Source organism: Mesoplodon bidens, assembly GCF_964165515.1.
Source record: "Mesoplodon bidens genome assembly, chromosome: 12".
In the NCBI taxonomy this organism is placed as follows: domain Eukaryota; kingdom Metazoa; phylum Chordata; class Mammalia; order Artiodactyla; family Ziphiidae; genus Mesoplodon; species Mesoplodon bidens.
Genome location: NC_138168.1, coordinates 41,471,099 through 41,478,037, shown reverse-complemented (window position 1 = coordinate 41,478,037; position 6,939 = coordinate 41,471,099). Strand labels below are relative to the sequence as shown.

The 6,939-nt window shown below is 44.8% G+C and overlaps 1 pseudogene across 1 annotated transcript; it reads right to left on the bottom strand.

Moving 5' to 3' along the window:
• Positions 1–833: 833 nt before the first annotated feature.
• Positions 834–4,579, bottom strand: LOC308625881 (small ribosomal subunit protein eS1-like; annotated as a pseudogene). Its single transcript has 2 exons — positions 4,515–4,579; positions 834–2,503 (listed from the first exon to the last, which is right to left on the bottom strand). The product of its transcript is annotated as a small ribosomal subunit protein eS1-like (transcript).
• Positions 4,580–6,939: the final 2,360 nt, after the last annotated feature.

The window sequence follows — 6,939 nt, the reverse complement described above, 5'->3', positions numbered from 1 at the left end:
AAAGTTATTGATGATACTGCTGACGTGTGAAGGTATCAACTGGAGCCAACTTTAGATGAGGGCTAGCCAGGTTGGGGCAGAGGTTGGGGAGGAATATATATATAAGCAAATCAGGTAAAAGTTAAGTTACTTTTGGGTTGTACCATGCATGAAACATTCGAATAAAAAAATAGAAATGCCAGATAGGTTGTGATTAGCTGTAGTTCAACTCTAATTCAGATGCATGGTGGACACCTTTCATTCTAGGCAGAATGAATACCGTGCATTAGCCTTAGAGCATTTAGGATATCTTAGTAAAAACCAACTCTGATTGCTAATTCTGTGTTCTGCATATTCTCCCAGATCTTAAAGGATTCTACATGATTCATCTATTCAAACATTTGTTGAGCAAGTAGGGTAGTGGATATTCTGAGAGAAAAGACGTGGTCTCTGACCTTAAGGGACCTCTGTAAGAGGAGAGAAGACAGAAGTAACTACAACATAATAGTTGGATATTGCAATGAGAACGTACAAATAAACCACTGTGAGAAAAATGGAGCTGAGAGAATGATTTACTTTGAGCGAACTAGATGTTATCTTGCTTGACCTCTCAGAAGCATTTGACAGTTTATCACACCTTCATTCTTGAAACAATTTCTTCACTGGACGCCACACCCTCCTGGTTTTCCTCCTACCTCAGCCCCTTTCTCAGTTGTCTTTGATGATTCTTTCGTTTCTTCACTCCTAAATGTTGCAGTACTCTAGGGCTCAGGCTTTGGTCCTCTTCTCTAGCTACACTCAAGTGTGTGAGCTCATCCTATGGCTTTTAACACCATATGTTTTCTGCAATATTAACTTCTCCTGAGTTCTAGACTTCTACCCAACCACTTACTTGACAAACATCTTAGATGTCTAATAGTTCAAATTTTATTGAGTCAAAGCAGAACTCTTGATTTTCTGCCCATACCTGTAGCTCTCTCTTTCCCATCCTAATAAATGCAACCCAGCCCCAAAGCCTAGTATCTTTTTATTTTAAATAAATTTATTTATTTATGGCTGTGTTGGGTCTTCGTTGTTGTGTGCGGGCTTTCTCTAGTTGCAGCTAGCGGGGGCTACTCATTGTGGTGGCTTCTCGTTGCGGAGCATGGGTCCTAGGCGCGCAGGCTTCAATAGTTGTGGCTCGTGGGCTCTAGAGCGCAGGCTCAGTAGTTGTGGCGCATGGGCTTAGTTGCTCTGCAGCATGTGGGATCTTCATGGACCAGGGCTCGAACCTGTGTTCGCTGCATTGGCAGGTGGATTCTTTTCTTTTTTTTTTTTTTTGCGGTACGCGGGCCTCTCACTGTTGTGGCCTCTCCCGTTGCAGAGCACAGGCTCCGGACGCGCAGGCTCAGCGGCCATGGCTCACAGGCCCAGCCGCTCCGTGGCATGTGGGATCTTCCTGGACCGGGGCACGAACCCGTGTCCCCTGCATCAGCAGGTGGACTCTCAACCACTGCGCCACCAGGGAAGCCCTGTAGTGAATTACTGATCAGTTATTTTTTTGAGGGATATACTGTTTGTTGATTCAAAGGGACTTCTCAATCTTTTCTACAAGTGTTTTTAGGGTATTAGTATGATTCATTATTAATGGTCTAGATATACTTTTTAAATGTTAACATTTAGCAAAGTAATGCTTTTTTTCCACGAATAAGATCTTTTATTTGTCATCATTAAAAGTGTAACTTTTAAGCAGATTCTTGTACTACTGGCTTATATCCATCCGCTCATTAGACTTTAGCACCTGTCTCGTCCGCAGCAGCTTTTCCAGAACTACTACCTTCACCATGAAACTCCATGAGTTTTCCCAGTTCAAACTTGGGCTTCTTCAGCATTTTTACTTTCCTAACAAAGACATCATAGAGCAGATAAGTAGACTGGCAAGCCTTTTCTATGTCTTTTCAATGCTGTCTGGAATCAATTTATTGATCATTTCTTTCAAGTCATTTGTCTTCACCTCTTGGGTCATGGTTTCCATCATCATCTTCCAGATTTGGCAGACCTGTTGGTGCTGGGCATAAGAGGTCTTCCGAATCTGATTGTTACATTTTCTTAGTAAAACCTACACAGAATAGACGAAGCAAATATCCATGGGTCGTCTTGACACCAAGGTGAGCTTCAACCATGGTCTGCCATTTTTTGACCATGGAGCACATTTTGTCATGGGTAAGATCCATGCCATGGAAGTCAGTCAGACAATTTTTTACCCTGAACGTCTTCAGTCATTAGCTTGAATTTTCTAAATGCAACTTCATCATCCTGCAGATCAGCAAGGCTCACTTCAAAAGCAGAGTCCGTAAGGTCATCAGGTGCGATTTTGGTTCCTTGGGTCCTCGTGACTAGCGTTTCCCCAATAGTTCTTATGGTGACACATAGCTGGTGCTTTCACGTCACACCAATCTCTTTTAGAAAATGAATCAACCACGTTCTTCTTGGCTCCCTTTTTGCCACTTTCGTACGGTGCTTGTTCTTGCCAACCACTGTGGTGCTGCTCAGCCAAAAAGCCAACGTAATGCTTTTTTTTTTTTTTTTGCGGTACGCGGGCCTCTCACTGTTGTGGCCTCTCCCGTTGCGGAGCACAGGTTCCGGATGCGCATGCTCAGCGGCCATGGTTCCCGGGTCCAGCCGCTCCGCGGCATGTGGGATCTTCCCGGACCGGGGCACGAACCTGTGTCCCCTGCATCGGCAGGCGGACTCTCAACCACTGCGCCACCAGGGGAGCCCCCAACGTAATGCTTTTTAACAGAAAACTGCAATATAGTATAAGCATGCTGTTTACAAAATCACTATAGGACTTGTTTTTTTAATTAATTCCTGGTTTTGAACGCAGAAACTATGAGGAATGTCTTCCTCTTTCAATCCCATCGGCATACTTCTGTCACTTCATGTACAAGCTTATTTGAGATGATGTTAAAAGCCAGGACTAGCCAGATGGAATAGCCTGCCTGTCACCCGACGTGGGTCAGATCCTGCAGAAAGCAGAGGCTCAAAGATAATCAAGCATAGATCGGAAAAGGAGATTATTATAACCTGAAGACAAAATTCAAAAATTTTCTTCCTCTGGAATCATTTTTAAAAGTTGCTTTCGGGACTTCCCTGGTGGTCCAGTAGTTAAGAATCTGCCTTCCAATGCAGGGGACGTGGGTTTGATCCTTGGTCAGGGAACTAAGATCCCACATGCTGTGGGCAACTGAGCCCGCGCACCACAACTACTGAGCCTGCATGCTCTAGAGCCCGCACACCACAACTAGAGAGCCCACACGCCACAACGACTGAGCACGCGTGCTCTGGAGCCTGCGTGCCACAACTAGAGAGAAGCCTGCGTGCTGCAACGAAAGATCCCACATGCTGCAACGAAGATCCTGCATGCTGCAACTAAGATCTGACTCAGGCAAATAAATACATTAATTATTTTTAAAGTTTTTTTCATTTGTAATACTTTGTACACGTGCAAAATGCAAAAGGTTCCAAGCGTGTACGGTGAAAGTCTCCTCCCTCCCATGCTGTCTTCACAGAGCTCCCCTCTGTCAACCAGTGTCTTGTGTCTATTTCAGAAAACAGCTTTACTTTGTATGTTTAATATTTCATATTAATATATATAGTCTGCGCTATTCTTAATAGCTACATAATTGGATATGATTTTTCCATAATTTTCCCCAAATTTGAATTTTTCTTCATAAAGAAAGTTACATGCAAGTGAATATATTGAGCATTTAGGACCATTAAGGAGGAATGTAAGTAGATGCCTCCAGGGAAATTCAACATCCCTCTAAACTTGTTTCCTTATATTTGTAGAGACCGTATCAAAAGCTTGAAGCCCCTGCTAACTCTCCATTCTTACAATTCTAGGAGCCCCTGCTGGGTTTAACAGGACGCTAGAACAGAGCAAAGAGGAGATGCCATTCACTCCTGTGTATCAGCAGACCTACTGGTTAATACCATCAAGAAATGCTCCAGGGCTTCCCTGGTGGCGCAGTGGTTGGGAGTCCGCCTGCCGATGCAGGGGACGTGGGTTCGTGCCCCGGTCCAGGAGGATCCCGCGTGCCGCTGAGCGGCTGGGCCTGTGGGCCGTGGCCGCTGGGCCTGGGCGTCCGGAGTCTGTGCTCCGCGGCGGGAGAGGCCACGGCAGTGAGAGGCCCGCGTACTGCAAAAAAAAAAAAAAAAGAAAGAAAGAAAGAAAGAAATGCTCCAAGGCACTTCCATGCCCGTGGGTGAACATTAGAACCATTCCAAACCAATGCTAACATCTGTCCAGAAGACCTCTGATGATGCAGAACAATCATCACCATGTATAAAATGCAAAGCCAATGGGCACCTGGGAGACCTCACATGACAGTAGTGGTTCTGGAGTTCAAGTGGAGTTCCAGCAGGACTTTGTCTGTTTATCTAGTCTCTCATCTATTCAATACACATTTATGAACATTTACTGTGTTCCAGGCACAGTTCTGCTCCTAGGGGTATGAGAAGAGAGACAAGGTTTTTGCCTTCGGGGAACTTACATTCCAGTGGGGAATAGCTGGCTCCACCTCACCAAAGCCAGCCAGCCTTTGTCTTCCTTCCTCATTCTGGTCATTGCTTCCTCTCATTACCAGCTCCGCCCCACCCTTCCACCCCCACCCCCCACACGCCTACCCTCTCTAGTCAACCTGCAAACCTGCCTGCTCTGCTCTTCGTTTCATCACCCCGGATGCCTTGCCTGTGTATACGCATCTATTCATCTCCCATGTGTCTAAGTGTCTTCTTTGCGTCCAGCAGGGTTGGAAGCTCATTGTGGGCACTCCATAAAAGTGACTGAATGAAGGCCCGGCTCTTGGCATTAAGGAACATTTTTTAAAGTAAGCTTTTAATTTTAAAACGTTTTTTTATTCACAGAATAGTTGCAAAGATAATGTACAGAGTTCCCGTATACCCCTCAGCCAGCTCCTCCTGTCATTAGCATCTGACATTACAATGGTATATTTGTCACAATTAATGAACCAATATTGATCCGTTGTTATTAACTAAAGTTTATATCTTACTCAGATTTCCTTAGCTTTTCCACTGATATCCTTTTTTGGTTCCAGGGTCTCATCTAGGATGCCACACCACAAGTTGTTGTTGTGTATCCTTAATCCCTCAGGTCTGTGATAGTTTCTAGTCTTGTTTCTCATGGAGTTTCGACAGATTTGAAGAGTTCTAGTTAGGTATTTTGTAGAATGCCCCTCTACTTGGGTTTCCCTGATACTTTTTTTATGGTTGCACTGGGGTTGTGGGCTATTGGAGGAAGCCAGCAGAGGTGAAGTGCCCTTCTCACATCTTGTCGGGGGTACATGCCATCCACATGATGGGAGAGTAAAATCAATCTTGAACACCTGGCCAAGGTACTGTTTGCCAGCTTTCCTCACTGCAGGTGACCCTGTTCCCCTTTTACCTACTCTGTTGCTTGGAATCAAGTTACTAAGTGCCTTCCGCCTCCCCTCAAGGGGGTAGGGGGTGGGGAGAATTAAGCTCCACCTCCTGGAGGGTAGTATTTATGTACGTCATTTAAATTCTTCTGTAAGAAAGATGTAACTCTCCCCCTCTTGATTTATTTATTTAGTCAACCACTTATATCAGTATGGACTCTCACGCATATTTATTCAAAGATTTGGGTTATAATCTGATATTAGGCTATTTATTTTGCTGCTCAAATTGTTCCAACTTTGGCCATTGGGAGTTCTTTTTAGGTTGGCTCCTGTGTCCCTTTGACATGCCCTATCCTTTTGTTTTTTGAGTATTTCTTTACTTTCTGGCACTACTGTATATTTCCTGCCCCAGCCTTAGAATCAGCCATTTCTCCAAGGAACCCTGGTTCCTTTTATTGGGGAGGCCTGTTTTTCAATCCAGACCTCAGCATCACTTACCCACCCACTCAGTCAGCCAGTCAAGGAATACGTAGGTATATTCTTCTCTCACGCTGATCATTGAACCAGATGTGGGATATACAGTGGGGAACAGAGCATACAAGTCCCTGCCTTTAAAAGCTAGTGATGTGGCCTACGAGACAGACAATGAGCAAGTCTCAACAAAGAAATACGTAATTATAACTTTGATACATGCTTCAAAGGGAAGGGACATGGCCCTCAGATGAAAAATAATCTAAGTCAGGGACCTGGGTTGCATCAGGTGGCCAGAGAAGCCCCCCATGGGTAGCTAACATTTAGATAGAAAGTTGATGAGAACGATTCAGCCATTCAAAGAGCAGAGGGAGGAGTGTTTTCAAACTGCAGGTTAGTGGGTCATGGCTAGCTTTTTAAAAAAAGGACAGAACATACCAGAAGTATTATGTAAAACTAATGTTGCCTTTATTTATAGGTTGATGTATTTACTGGTTCATGGTATAAAATATTTCTTACTGGGGAGTATTGTCAAAAAAACACGTTGAAAGCAACTGTTTTAGGAGAAAATAAAGGCAGATTGAAAGCTTTGAAAAGAGAAAGAGCCGTAGCATACTTGAGGATCTGAAAGGAGGCCAGTGTAACTGGGGAGTGAGTCTAGGGTGTGAGAAGAGGCTGTAAATGTAGGGAGGTGCGCAGCCCTCGAACAGGGCCAGGGCCCAGGAAGCCTTGGTATTTTCATTAAGGAGCAATGGGAAGTCATTGGAGGGTTTCAAACGGGGAAGTGTTGATATTTAAGAAGATCTTTTAGGGGCTTCCCTGGTGGCGCAGTGGTTGAGAGTCCGCCTGCCGATGCAGGGGACACGGGTTCGTGCCCCTATCCCGGAAGATCCCACATGCCGCGCAGCGGCTGGGCCCGCGAGCCATGGCCGCGGAGCCTGTGTGTCCGGAGCCTGTGCTCCGCAACGGGAGAGGCCACAGCAGTGAGAGGCCCGCGTACAGCAAAAAAAAAAAAAAAAAAAAAAAAAAAAAAAAAAAAAAAAAAAAAAAAGAAGATCTTTTAGGCTCC